General features: G+C 53.3%; 1 protein-coding gene and 1 non-coding gene across 3 annotated transcripts in view; one reads left to right on the top strand and one right to left on the bottom strand.

Annotated features, from left to right (window-relative positions):
• Positions 1-14,370, top strand: part of AMOTL1 (angiomotin like 1) — a 1,007,056-nt gene that overhangs the window by 423,647 nt on the left and 569,039 nt on the right. The gene's annotated exons all lie outside the window — the stretch shown is intronic.
• LOC138528993 (U6 spliceosomal RNA) lies at positions 10,153-10,254 on the bottom strand. Its single transcript, XR_011284359.1, has one exon. It is a non-coding gene; the product is annotated as a U6 spliceosomal RNA (small nuclear RNA).

Here is a 14,370-nt window from a genome sequence, read left to right as displayed (position 1 = left end):
ATCTTGAGAGCTGTGATTCTTCCTAGCCAGGATATTTCCTGATCTTGCCAGCGGGCCATATTCAACTGAGGTCCTTCAGCAGGGGCGGGAGGTTTAGTTTGTAGGTGCGTTCTGCTAGCTTCGGTAGGCGGACGCCTAGGTAATTTGGCCTATGGGATTGGGAGGCAGGCCGCTATAGAGTCCAGCGTTGCTCTTGGGATGTTGATGCCCAGTGCTACGGACTTCGTGAGGTTGATTGAGAACCTTGATGCTGACTTGAAGCTGCTTGGCTCCTCCCATAGCGCAGTGAGGGATGTGCTTGGTTGCGTAAGTGTTAGCAGTAGATCGTCAGCGTATAGAGCCGCTTTGTAGGTATCGTCCTTGAATTTGAGGCCCAGGATTGCCGGGTTCTGCCGGATTCTGGAGGCACACAGCTCCATTGACAGGGCAAAGACAAGAGGCGACAAGGGGCAGCCTTGGCGTGTGCCTCTAGTGATTTCAATTCTTGGGGATCTAGCCCCGTTGATCCTCAGGTTTGTGGTGGGGTGCTGATAGTTAGCTATCGTCCATTTCAAGAATTTCGGGCCAATTCCGTATTGACACAGTGTCTCCCTCATATAGCCCCAGTCCAGCATGTCGAACGCCTTGTGTGTGTCGAGCGAGGCCACCACTAGCTCTTCTCCAGTTCTATTGGCTGTCTCAATGATGTTTAAGGTGCGCCTGATGTTGTCCGAGGTGTTGCGCCTGGAAATGAAACCCGTCTAGTCCAGGTGAATGAGATCTGGGAGGAGCCCAGCAAGCCTGCGTGTCAGTAACTTCGAGACGATTTTTGAGTCTACATTCAGTAGAGCAATTGGGCGGAATGACGCACAGAGTTCTAGGTTTGCTCCTGGTTTTGGAATCAAAATTGTGACCGATTCCCCCATGGAGGGGTTGGGGAAGCCAGTTTCGAGGAAGGAGTTGAAAAGTGAAGCTAGGTGGGGGGCCTGGATGTGATTGTATTTCTTGTAAAATGGCACGGGCAGCCCGTCTGGGCCAGGAGCCGTGTTTTTCATGGAGCTGATCACTTCCGACACCTCCTCCGAGGATATGGGGTCTTCCAGGGTGTCCATCAGTGGTAGGCGGCGTGTGCTGCCGCTTCCGTAGGGTTCCCTGACATTACCTTCCTATGGTGCTCGGTCATGATGGTCATCTTTTCGGCCTCAGAGCAGCGTAGGGTCCCGCCTTGGTCCCGTAGGACTGCAATGTTGTTCCTTGTGTGTATTTTCTTGAGCTTATGTGCAAGTAGGCGGTTGGCTTTGTTGCTTTTCAGGTAACAGTACTTCTTCGTGTATGTCAGCGCTTGGGCTGTACGGTCTGCCAGGTGCATTTCCAGGGCTACTTTAGCTTTGGGTAGTCGTTCCATGACCTTGTTGATTGGCGTTGTTTGTGGTTTGCCTCTTTCTGTGCTACCTCCGTTTCCAGTTCTTCTGATTTTAGCTGGTGCCGACGCATGTGTGCAGCTGAACAGTTCATGGCGACCCCTCTGTAGGCCCTTTTCCCACGTTCTCTGTGAAGTAGTCAGTGAGGGCTTCCGACAGCTCCTGGCTGTCTGCAATGTCTGTGAGGAGATAGTCCTGCAGCTTCCAGGCTCTGTGTCGCAGTGTTGGTAGGCCTTCCGTCTGGAGCTGCACTATGACTGGGGCGTGGTCGGAGATCACTCTCAGGCCGATGTGGATGTTCACGATGCTTGGGAACAGCGAACTTGAGATGAGTAGAAGGTCTATTCTGGAGAGACTCCTGTGGACATGCGAAAAGAAAGTGTAGTCGCGAGTCTTGTCGTTCTCCAGCCTCCAGGCGTTGATTGTCTCAGTCTCTTAGGAATTCCACAAACCCCAGAGCCTTTGTAAAGTCTGTTCCAGAGGGCAGCAAGGTGTTGTTGATGGTTGGGTCAGGGGTGAGGTTGATGTCCCCTCCGATCAGTAGTTTGCCTTTGGCAAAGGACGATATGACTGGGAGGATCCTACGTAGGAAGCGCTCCTGGGCTTCGTCTGGGCAGTAGATTGCTATGATGGTTATTAGGAGCTCGACCAGTAGGACTTTAATCATTAAGCACCTGCCCTCGGGTCCCGTTTGACGGTGACCTTTGTCAGTGCCGCTGATTGACTGGGCAGGACTGCCACCCCTCCCCTCTTCTGGCCAGAGGATGCAAAGTATCTTTTAGGGAACCTTTGGTATTTGACCCACTGTTTGTCCGCGTCTAGGAGATGGGTTTCTTGTAGAAAGACTACATCCGCCTCTAGCTGGGTCAGGCGGTGTTCCACGAACTTCCGTTTCCTGGGGGAGTTGAGGCCCTGGACATTCCAGGTGATTATGGTCAGGTTCTTAATGGATGACCCCATTTCGGCGTGGGCAGTTTACAGCTAGTGGGCACCATCATGCTCCGCTTATTGCCGGCCTGTGCGGGCGGCTGCCAGGTGAGCTGGGACTTGTTTTGGGGGTTTGTCCCCCCCCTCGGTGGCCACCCCTCTACTCCCCCATTCAAACAAAACTTGGTCAACTGGGCCAGCCTTCGACCAACGGGGGCTCCGGCAGGGCCAGCACAATCCTTTGAGGATGAGACCCTTAGGCCTCTATTTCATGGCGGTGAAAGCTGTATGTGAGGTTGAAGTGTTGTTTTACTTCGAGAATTCGGTGCGTGTCCAGTGTTAGTGGCTGGCGTCTGGTTTTTGGCGATGCTTGTTGATTCCGGGGGAACCTGGGTGTCGGTGTCGCCCCACCTTAGCCGTCGTTGCTTGGGCGCTTGCCTTTGAGTGGGGGTATCCTGATTCTTCGACGGCGTCTCTCCACCCGGGACCAGGGCCGGTTAGAGTTCTGCCGGTCTTCTTGGTCTGAGGGCGCTTCCTCGTTGTTGGTTTCTCCGCTGCTGCCGGGTTCAGTAGTTTTTCGGCCTCATGTAGTTTGCATATGTGGCGGATGCTCCCATTCCAGGGGAAAATCAGGGCCGTGGGAAAGCCCTAATGGTATGAAACGCCCTTTTCCCCCAGCCATTCCGTCACTGGTTTCAGTGCTTTCCTTTCTAGGAGTGTGGTGGCGGCGAGATCTTGGTAAAGGGAGATTGAGGCGTCCCTGAATTGTATTTGTGGGGCGCTCCTAGCCTCCCGCATGATCTCCTGCTTGACCTTGAAGTAGTGTACTCTTGCCAGGACGTCCGGCGGGGCCGAGGCATTGGATTTATTTCTAGTTCTGTGGACCCTGTCGAGCACCAGGGGGGAGTCGTCCGGCAGGGTGATTATGAAGCGGAAAAGATCGCTCACATAATGCTCGAGGTCCGCCTATGGAATGGATGTGGGGGATCCCTCTCAGGCGAATGTTGTTGCGGCGGGAGCGGTTCTCTGAGTCCTCCTGCTTGAGTTCGAGTGCTTCGCAGCGGGCTTCAAGTGCGCTCAGCCTGTCTGCCCCTTCTCAATTTGGTAGCTGTGCTCGCATAGGGTGGTTTCCGCCTCCATTGTTCTTGTTTCTAGTTCCCCCATTCTCGTTTCGAGCGCTGTGATGGTGCTCTTTACCTCCTCAGTGCCCTTCTGGAATTCTTTGGTCAATGCTGCTAGGAGGTCCTGGAGGTCAGACTTTGTGACCGCCTGAGTCGGGCCTTCCCGGGGTGGTTCTGCGTGCATGCTCCCAGCGTTGGTTTCCCCTGGTTCTAGGCGTTCCCCCTCCTGGATCTGTCTGTTGCAGGGGTGGATAGGAGAGTAGCAATGTCTGCCTGCTTTGCTGGTTTTTTCGACATGATGGGTGTAGGTCCGAGTCTTCGGCTGAGGTGTGATGTACTGAGGTCGCAGTGTAGAGATTTGGGGCTGGTCCGGCAGTCTCGGGCTTAGGGATGAGGGGAGCTGTGACTGCTTTTGGCTGCGCGGACTCTGGTTCACTCCAGCGTGAAAGGGGAAGCGGGGTGCGTGGGACTGCAGTAGTGGCTTCCCCACCAAGGATTTTATTGTCCTGTGGGCCCAGCTCCTCGTTTGACGATGGGGTGCGACCTGGTGTTCGCCAGAGGTTAGCCGCTTTGAGGCTTGGGTGTAGCAGGTGGTGTCTGCCGTCTCTGAGGGTGCCTCTGGGGTGCGCAAGTGCCTTGTGCCTGACCGGCTTTTGCCTGGCTTTTGGTCCGGTGATGTGTGTTAGTGTGTAGGGTCGGGCCCTCCGTGGTCTCTTGACCAGGTGGTGTTGTGATTCAGCTCCTGGTCCCCCGGGAGGGTTGTTGACCGGTAGGTTCTGTGGCCAGGCTTCCGGGACTGGCCGTGAGGGGCGGCCAGGGGCTTTCTGGTGGTTGGGGGTGGTTGGATGCTCTGGGTTTTAGGGTGCTGGTGGGGGTCCCAACCTCCGGGGGTGTGAGGGTGCCTTGCTGCGGTGCAATTTGTTCCGGTTGGTGGCTTTGTTCTGGCGGTAACTCCTCACCCCCAGTCGTGCGGTGGCCCAAGCCCCTGCTGAGGCTATGCTGAGGGATGGTTCTAGAGCTTGCTTGGGCTCTGGTTCCGCGGCAGGTGTCGGGATGAGGGAAAGGGGGTAGTCGCGGTGGGCCGCCTTGCGGCTCGTGTGCGGTTATTTTGTGGTGGGGGGTTGACGGGGCCCCTGTTGTGCCCAGTGGATTCAGAGTTGTTGCTCCCCTTGAGGAGGGAGTTTTGTGAGGGGATCCGGCTTTGGACCAGCATAGGTGGGAGGACGTGGTTCAGGGCCGCTCTCACCCTCTCTGTTGTGCCTCCCCGCGCTGTGGATGCCAGGTCGCAGAGTTCACAGCGTTGTTGCCGGTCCACCGGGCCGCGCTGTGGCTGACTGTTGTTGGCCACTGGTTGCTGCACATCTGTGTTGGCCTGCGAGCTGTGCTGTGTCGCGGGTGGGGTGCACTCTTAGTGTCGCTGGCCTGGCTGCTGTCGAACTGCCTTTATAATGGAGACGTGCTTCTTACTGCTATTCTCCTGCGTGATTTCACACCGTTCTCCCCGCAAGGGGTTCTGCACTCCTCAGCAGGCCCTTTGTCATGCAGCTGTTTGTGTAATCAGAAATCTTTGTCCTCCAAGCCCCTCTATCCCGTGTTTAGCTGCTCAATTCCTACTTCTTTATCCTTACATTCACCAGGCGTTGGGGAGGAGGACTATGCAGTTATCTCCCTCCCTATATTGCACTGCTGCCAAAGATCACAGGGCTTAATGCTTCTTTCGCCAGAGGATTGCTTGCAGCACTCGGTGTCTCTGCGCGTTCACGGCCTAGGGTGAGTTTTCACTTCTCGTGCTTCACAGGGCTTGCGTCCCAACTATTTGGTTGTAGTCTTCCAGAGGGTTGATGCACTCTCTGACCTTGAAGCGAGGGCGTGGGTCGTGGCTCCCCTCCCTCACGAGGAGAGGGGGTAGTCTCTCCGCCCAACAGATCCTGCAGATGAGCTAGTCTCACTATATCATGGTTTTCTAGCTGTGTTGTTGGTTAGAAATCACTGCACCACCTACCCCCCACAGTGGTCCCAGACACTGACTTTAGTCTCTGACCCCCCAGGGTGGAGCAGAGGGGGGAGCTGCCACTCAGTTGATACTCCGTATTATAGGGCTCCCTTCCAGGTGCTGGGGCTTCGCTGAGCAGGGAAAGGAAGCAGTTAGATGGTGATTTCCCCCGTCTCCCTGCAGTTCGCTGCAGGCGCCCACAGGATCAGGAGCCCTCTCTGGCCCACCCGTCCTCCTCACCTGGCGACTGCACTTGATGGTCTGTGGAGATGCCTTTTGAACTTGTCGGCTCCAGGCAGGCACTCACCGGATCCCCCTGACCTTCCACTGCGCTGCGCCGCAGGGCCAGCTCCTCAGAAGTATCCTCTGCTGAGGCGCCGAGGCAGTGTCGGGACGGCTGACAAGTTGGCTCTCACCACAGTGCTGTGCCAGTGCTGTCTCTTACACAGGAGGAAGCGGTCTGGCTGCCGGTGCGGACGCAGTCCTGTCATTTTCTCGTTCGGGGGGGGGGGGGGCTTAAATATGAAAGCGCAAGCCTGGGCGAGGGCAGAGTCTGGGGGCCTAGGAAGGCGAGCAGCGACACGGTACAGCCCCTTTTCGAGCACCTCCCTGGTGCTTGCATAGGCTGAGTAGTGGGGGCCCCCCCGTCGCTCTTATTCCTATTACCCTATTCCCCCGAAAGAATAGTACAGACAGGTTTTTGTTTGTGGAAAAATTATCGGCCGTAGGCTTGTTTATTTTCTACAGAAAATAACACCAAATAATACTCATAACAAACACAGAATAACACCAACTCGCTTTTTGGGCACTTCGTGTCCAGGGGTTGTAGATGCCCAGCCTTCTCCTCGGCTCGTCTTAGTTACCCTGGGGCATCCGTTCCTGGACACGAGCCGCCGCCTATGACTTTCTTCTACCGTGTACCGAAGAAAGTACTCGGCGTTCCTGTTCCTTGTTCTGTCTCCTTTCCTTGCCTTTTTTTTTTTTTTTTTTTTTCTTTCTTCTTTCTGCTGGGTGGGTTGGGTGGCAAAACGTTTCCTTCTCTCCCTTTTCCAGGCCTTAGGAGCTTACCCGAGTGAGGTGAGCTCCTTGCCTGGTTGTGCCCATCCTGCATTTCCTTGGGGTACTTATACCCCCCTGGCCCTTTGTTGTCCCTCTGGGGGGGGCTGGACTTCCTCCTGCCCCCTGTTGCTTTCCTCACACCTTTCCCCCATCCGTGTGGGGTTTCCCTAGCAACGCTGGGGGTGGGGGCGCCGCTTGGCTGCCCCTCCCCTTGTATTTCGCGCCGTTCTGTTTCCCCCACCCTGCGCCTAACCCCCCAGGCCCTCCATCGTGCCGTACTTTGTACTGCACGGGGCCTGGGGCATAGGCTGAGTAGTGGGGGCCCCCCCGTCGCTCTTATTCCTATTACCCTATTCCCCCGAAAGAATAGTACAGACAGGTTTTTGTTTGTGGAAAAATTATCGGCCGTAGGCTTGTTTATTTCCTACAGAAAATAACACCAAATAATACTCATAACAAACACAGAATAACACCAACTCGCTTTTTGGGCACTTCGTGTCCAGGGGTTGTAGATGCCCAGCCTTCTCCTCGGCTCGTCTTAGTTACCCTGGGGCATCCGTTCCTAGACACGAGCCGCCACACCTGAGTGGGTGCCGCCTCGGCCGCGCTCAGGTCCCCCTAAAAACGCGCTCCTAACTGCCTCCTCGCGCTGCTAAGGCTCTGAGAATAGTCTCTGAAAATTGTCCCATCCTTTAGCTGGATAGGTGTATGCCGTCTTGGTGGCGCCTCTCCGGAATGTTCTGTGATAAGCCATGCTTTATAAACTGGGGCCCTGTACTCCTACGATAACTTTCCACTGCCTTGTTTAGCTTTTTCCTTGTAGTTTCAATGGCCTGCCTCCTGCGCGCCCCCGTACCAGCCTCTGCGTGTAAATATCTCAGACATTTCGGTTCCCTACCAGCACTGAGCTATAGCCCTTGATGACTCGCACATGTTGCGCATCAAATCGTCCCTATCTGTTTTGGCCAGGTCACTACCCCCAAGGTGGATTACCTCAACCCCCCCAACTTTCTTTGCGCCTTTCGCTCCCAGGCCTCTTGCCCATGCTGAAGTGGCTTGCCCCTGTTCAGAACGGGTGGGTCCCAAATTCCGCTGCATCCCACCCTGCTCTTGCAATCTTGCCCAACCCCTCATTGCATTCCTTATCCGTGTGCTTTTTGTACTGCTTACCCGTTTTGTACGTTCCTGTCCTGATTCTCTTTGACTCGCCCTGGTTCCTTTGGTCGGACCTCTTTGTTGCTATTTCCGCTTCTCCTCCCGTGGCACCCCTGCCTTTTCGGGTGTGGGCGTTAATTTCTTGCCATACACCTGGCCATATTTACCTTTTCCAGCCAAACCTATGGCTAACCCTTTCCTTATTTCCCGTGCTCATTCGTGGAACCCATGCGTTTCCCGGCATGGGCGTTATTTTCCTGCCAACCCGTGGCCATATTTTCCTTTTCCAGTCGGCCTTGTGGCTAACCTTTTCATTATTTTCGATGTTTCTCTGGGGAACCCATTCCTTTCCCAGTATGGGCGTTATTTTCCTGCCATACATGTGGCCATCTTTTTCCTTTTCCAGTCAGCCTTATGGCTAACCTTTTAATTATTTCCGGAGCTTTATTCGTGGAACCCATGCCTTTTCCCGGTGTGGGTGTTATTTTTCTGCCATCTACGCGGCCATATTCTCCTTTTCCCGATGCTTTATTCGTGTAAGCTTAATGGACATTTTGGCATTTCCCCTTTCCTGCCCTTCCTCTTGTGCTCCATGCTCACAGCTATGCTTTTCCCGCTATCTCCCCTGCCACCCCTTTTGCACCGTTGGTGGTCCGTTACTTTGCTACTCTGCCGTCCTCTTTGTGTCCCCTATTGACTGCCCCACAGGTTCTGTTCCCCTGCCCTCAAATGATTCCTTGTCGTTATTATCGTATCCTGATGTTTGTACCTGTCTTCGCTTCTATCCTTAATATTCCCATTATGCCCAAATGCTTTGTAGACCTTTAATACTCTCTGTTGGTATGTTACAAGCGACACCCCGTCTTCTGTGTATTTCTGCAATATAACAATGTACGATCTTTGGAAAGCCGCCCTCCCATTATAAAACCTCTACTGATACGTTTTGACCTCTCTTCTGCCCACTCCTTAATGAAAAAATATCAATGCATTTTTTTTTATTTTTTTTTTACATGTTTTCTCCTTCGCTTTCTCATTCATATACCATGATTGCGGCCTTCATGGACCGGCCTTGGGCGTCCTTAACGACTGAGGGCCTGCCATATTTCGCCATTACTGCTTCTGCCCCTTGTATTGCTACAGTGGTGACCCCTCCCGGTGTCACCGGTAAACTGGTGGTCGTTCCCTGGTGAATAGACCCTGGCGTACTTCCTTGTGCCACCCTCTGTCGTATGGGAACCCCGTTGCCCACTGGTCCAGGCCCCCCTTTTCTGTTCGTTATTGCCTCTCTACCTTCGCAACTTTTCGTCTCTGAAGATGTTACCCCTTGCTTTTCCCTGTGCCTCTTGTGCTTCTTAACCTTCCCTCCACGGGTTCTGGGCGACTTACCCTGAGCCGTGCTGCATGCTTTTAACCTTTTTACCAATTTTCCCCCAACTCTGTTATCTCTTTTCACCGTACCTTTCCTTTGCCTCCTCAACGGCGCCTCCGGCTGCTCCTGTGCCCCTCTCGGGTCTTCTCTCGGCCTCCTTTGGCCTTGTGGTATTCCTCCTTGCTGCTGCTGGACTCCTTTAGCAGCAAAGGCGACCTTGCCCTTGCCTTTTCATCCTTATTCATTATATCTAGCACCCTTTGTGCTCCAAGGTTCTGGGCGACTTACCCTGAGCCGTGCTGCATGCCTTTCACCTTTTTAGCATTTTTCTCCCAACTCTGTTATCCCTTTTCACCGTATCTTTCCTTTTCCTCCTCTACGGCGCCTCCGGCTGCTCCTGTGCCCCTCTTGGGTCTTCTCTCGACCTCCTTTGGCCTTGTGGTATAACTCTTCGCTGCCGCTGGCCTCCTCTAGCAGCAAAGGCGACCTTGCCCTTGCCTTTTCATCCTTATTCATTACATCAAGCACCCATTGTGCTCCATGCTCCCAGGTTCTGGGCGACTTACCCTGAGCCGTGCTGCATGCCTTTAACCTTTTCACCATTTTTTCCCCAACTCTGTTACCCCTTTTAACAATACCTTTCCTTTGACTCCTCAACGGCGCCTCCGGCTGCTCCTGTGCCCCTCTTGGGTCTAGCATGTTCTTCTCTGGCTTCTGCGATTCCTCCGCCACTTCTCTTGCCCTCTTCTGTCCTTGGGGTACCGCGGCTTCCTCGTTGCTGTCCGTGGAATCCTCTAGCAGCAGGGGCGACATTGCCCTAGCCCTTTCTTCCTTTTGCATCACATCCAGCACCCATTTGGCCCCATGGTCCTTTTTTTTTTTTTTTTTTTGCCTTTTTGGCCCATGCGCTGAATTATTGCGCTCTTCTTGTTCTTTCTTCCGTCATTCCCGACTTTTGCCTCTTCTGGCTTTCCTGTAGACTTGCCTTCGCTCGCCTTGTTCCTCCTGTCTTGTTTCACCGGGCCCCTGTCTGGCTTCCCGTGTTGCCTGTTCCGACCGTTGTTCTAATTCGGCACGTACTGCCCCTTTAATGCTTACTGCATTTACTGATTGTGCCACGGGTGCTTTTCAAATATGGAATGCTTCACGAATTTGCGTGTCATCCTTGTGCAGGGGCCATGCTAATCTTCTCGGCGTGCCTTTCCTTTCTTCAGGTGCTCCATTTAGTCCTGCGCGAAACTCTGCCCTAACCAGCTTGATCTCCTAAATGCGGGCTTCCCCGGCAACCCCATCCTGATTGACGGATCCACCGTGCCTGATGCGGCCCGTGATATCACCCTCGACACAGAAAGGAGAGAAGTCCCCATGTACACACAGGGAAAACAGGGGCCACCTCATCAACTCAGTCCCTAATATTTACCTCCATTCGTTAACTTTCTTTATTTTACTACCTGCGCATGGCTACCAATAACGCCCTTGACTCCCACTTCAGGCCAGAGGGTGCTACCACTCCCATCCTCACTCCTAAGTACTCCAGGAGCCCCTTTCCCACGACAGTTTTAAACCGGTGCTAATCACTGGTGCGCCCATGGTGCCGTGGTCGCAAAAAGGGGGGGGCCTGCCATCCAAGCAACATTTCCATCAAAAATACCTGCATTGCGGCCATAAACCGCCGTGGCTGCAAGAGGGGCATGCCATCACAGCAACTGTGTCATAAAATGTATGCATATCGTCACGCCACATGCGACACCATTCTTAAAACCCCCATACCCCTCAGGCCCTCCATCGTGCCGTACTTTGTACTGCACGGGGCCTGGGGCATTGTTAGTTGGCTCCCTCTCGGAGCTGTGAAACTGACCTGACGCTGCCCCCCCGCCCCCATGCTCCTGGTCTGCTCTGTGTCGTCCTGCTTCCAATGTGTGCACTGAACGCACACTGCGCTGTGAATTCAGTGACTGGCCTTAAAAGTGAAAGTGTGGCTGATAACGTGCGTTGCTATCGGACAGCCCCAGTCTCATCATGCGATGCAAGTTTCAAACATTTTTGAGCGCTGCATTGCATTTTTCAAGTTCCCATTTAGTTCAAAAGCGTCCCCTGATTTGTTGCCAATTGTTGCGTGTTATGCCCCATTAGCCCCGGGCCCATGCGTTGCGACACCCATACCTTTCACCCCAATCACCGAATGCCAGCTTTTTTGGCTCCCCCTGGGCTTTTCCATGAAGTCATAAAATCAATCCACAGCAGAACCAACAATGCTGGCGTGGTGCTTGCCGTTTCGGTTCCGATAAACGGCCTGCTCTTGCTTACTCTGCGCGCTAAGTTTTCCCGTGGTAGCGTTCACGTCACGACTTTATACTCTCGTTTCTTCTCCGAGTCCTGTGAGGAGGGACGGTTTCCAAACGCCGCGGGCCTCTCCTGAAGAAAACAGAAACGCGCGGCGTGTGTCACTGTCAGGTCCAGATCTGGTGAACTCGCACCCGATGGAGCCGGCGAGTCCGGCGCCGGGGCAGCGTGGGTGGGGAGGGTCCCAAAAATGAGCCACGCGGTGCAATGAGTCACAGAGACCTGATAGGCTGCTCAAAGTATTCCCAGCGCATGCTCCAACTGCTGAACCGGCTCCTTACCGACCGCCCTTTCATGGCTGCTGCGAAGTTCCCCCTCGCTGGAACCCGCGCCACAATTGGAAAACTTCTTCCTCTCGGTCGGAAACACTGCACGGCCTCCCAACTGGAAAACGTCCTCTTCATGGTCATGTTGTCCGTGTGCACGCAGACGACGGTTCCGCTTCTCGCCTTCCTGGGTCCCGCTCTCCACCGATGGATGTCGCAGCCAAGCCGAGGTGGGTCCTCCTTCTTCCGCACCTCTTTCGCTTCGTTTGCCCTTACCGACAACTAAGCCCGCAGAGGCGAAATTGACCGGGGAATCGAAGGAACGGAATACGCACAAGCCCGCAGAGGCCAAACGCAAAACGTTTCCTTCTCTCCCTTTTCCAGGCCTTAGGAGCTTACCCGAGTGAGGTGAGCTCCTTGCCTGGTTGTGCCCATCCTGCATTTCCTTGGGGTACTTATACCCCCCTGGCCCTTTGTTGTCCCTCTGGGGGGGGCTGGACTTCCTCCTGCCCCCCTGTTGCTTTCCTCACACCTTTCCCCCATCCGTGTGGGGTTTCCCTAGCAACGCTGGGGGTGGGGGCGCCGCTTGGCTGCCCCTCCCCTTGTATTTCGCGCCGTTCTGTTTCCCCCACCCTGCGCCTAACCCCCCAGGCCCTCCATTGTGCCGTACTTTGTACTGCACGGGGCCTGGGGCAGCTGCAGATGTCCCTCCAGGGGCAACTGTCGGAGTGGAAAGTGTACCCAGCCACGACTGGTCCACCGAAGCTCCAATCTGGGATGCACCTTCCACGCTGCCATGGGCCTCCGCAGCCCTGGGAGAAGGCGCGCAACCGTTTGCACTACACGGCGGCACCTCAGGTTTAATCGCAGGGTTGTCCAGACCCACTGGCCACTCACCCCCACCCTTGATGAGACTGAGCTGTGCCCCGCAGCCCTCATATATCGGCACTTTCCTGAGTTCTTTGCTGCAACCACAGACACCCCCAGGTGTCTCGGTGAATGCACTGCGCTCCCCTCTGGAGGGCCTTCGCGCCAGGGGAGAGGAGGCAACTTAGCCAGCAACGTTTTCCGAGTGAAACAGTCGGATTCTGGCCAGGACTCGGGCCAGTGGTGCCAGACTCTTTCTCCTACATGGATGTCAGGTTTCAGTAGTTTGCGGGCTAGGCAGACTTCCGAAATTCGCTCTTCACAGTAGATTCGTCGGGAGATGAGCTTTCAGGCTGCCATGCAGCCTGCGCCCCCTGGTGGTGGAGAAATAATACAATAGCTTTTAAATATGATAGGTGGATATGGGGGATACAACTGAATTTGAGAGTCCTGTAAGCTGTAAGAGGTCTAGGTTTTACAATGTGAAAGGCGTTTTAAAGCATTTTGTGTTGACAATGGATTTTCATTGATGGTACAGTTCTATCTCAGTGTGGCGTAGGCTAATGTTCACAGTTCTATTTCAAAGTGGCGCAGGCTAATATTCACAGTTCTATTTCAAAGTGGCGCAGGCTAATATTCTCAGTTCTATTTCAAGTTGGAGTAGGCCAATATTCACAGTTCTGTCTGAGCGCAACGCAGGTTAACATTCGCAGTTCTATCAAATGTGGTGCAGCTAATATACACAGTTCTATCTAATGTGGTGCAGGCTAATATTCACAGTTTCATTTCAATGTGGTGCAGGCAAATATTGACAGTTCTATTTCAATGTGGCGCATGCTAATATTCTCAGTTCTATTTCAAGTTGGAGTAGGCTAATATTCACAGTTCTGTCTGAGCGCAACGCAGGTTAACATTCGCAGTTCTATCAAATGTGGTGCAGCTAATATACACAGTTCTATCTAATGTGGTGCAGGCTAATATTCACAGTTCCATTTCAATGTGGTGCAGGCAAATATTGACAGTTGACTCCGATCGCGACGCAGGTCCGCATTCACAGTTCTTTCCAATGTGGTGCAGGCTAATGTTCACAGTTCTATCTAATGTGGCGCAGGCTAATATTCACATTTCTATTTCAATGTGGTGCAGGTTAATATTCGCAGTTCTATTTCAAGTTGGAGCAAGCTAATATTCACCGTTCTATTTCAATGTGGCGTTGGCTAGTAACGCACTGTACCAAGGCACTAACCAGTGCAACCTCAATAAACTCCAGATCACTCAAAATAATGCCATTAGAGCAGCCCTCAACATCCCTAGATCAGCACACATCTCTGAAACTAGGAAGAATCTTCAATGGCTTTCAGTCGCCCAAAGGATTTCACTAAAATCTCTCGCCCTGACTTACAAATGCATTAAGAACCAGGCCCCTACTTACCTAGCCTCGCGGTTCACTCAATAGATCCCTCTTCGGTCACTCTGGTCTGCCCATAGCCAGAGCCTCACGGTCCCTAGATACAAGCTCCAAACTGCAGGAGGGGTTAGCTTCCCAGTCCTGGCAGCCAGACTCTGGAACACTGTGCCTCTCACTATTAGAAATCTATCATCTCTGAACCTATTCAAACACAAAGCTAAACTTTGGTTAGCCACCTCAGATGACCAATTGTCATCCTGAAAAGCCAAATATCTTGACTTTTATGTATGCCTGACTAACTTGCACTGTTCTGTATTCCTATGCTATGTACTTAATGCTACTGTAATTACCTCCTTTGATGTAACTACTGATTGAAGATATGCGCCCGGTTGCCTCCGGGCCTGGTTTGCGATATACAAATAAAATAAATACAAATACAAATATTGACAGTTGTATCTAATA

The sequence above is a fragment of the Ambystoma mexicanum genome, chromosome 7q (assembly GCF_040938575.1).
Source record: "Ambystoma mexicanum isolate Mex_15411 chromosome 7q, UKY_AmexF1_1, whole genome shotgun sequence".
Classification (NCBI taxonomy): domain Eukaryota; kingdom Metazoa; phylum Chordata; class Amphibia; order Caudata; family Ambystomatidae; genus Ambystoma; species Ambystoma mexicanum.
The sequence above is the reverse complement of the archived record's forward strand: the minus strand, read 5'-3'. Positions and strand labels throughout refer to the sequence as shown.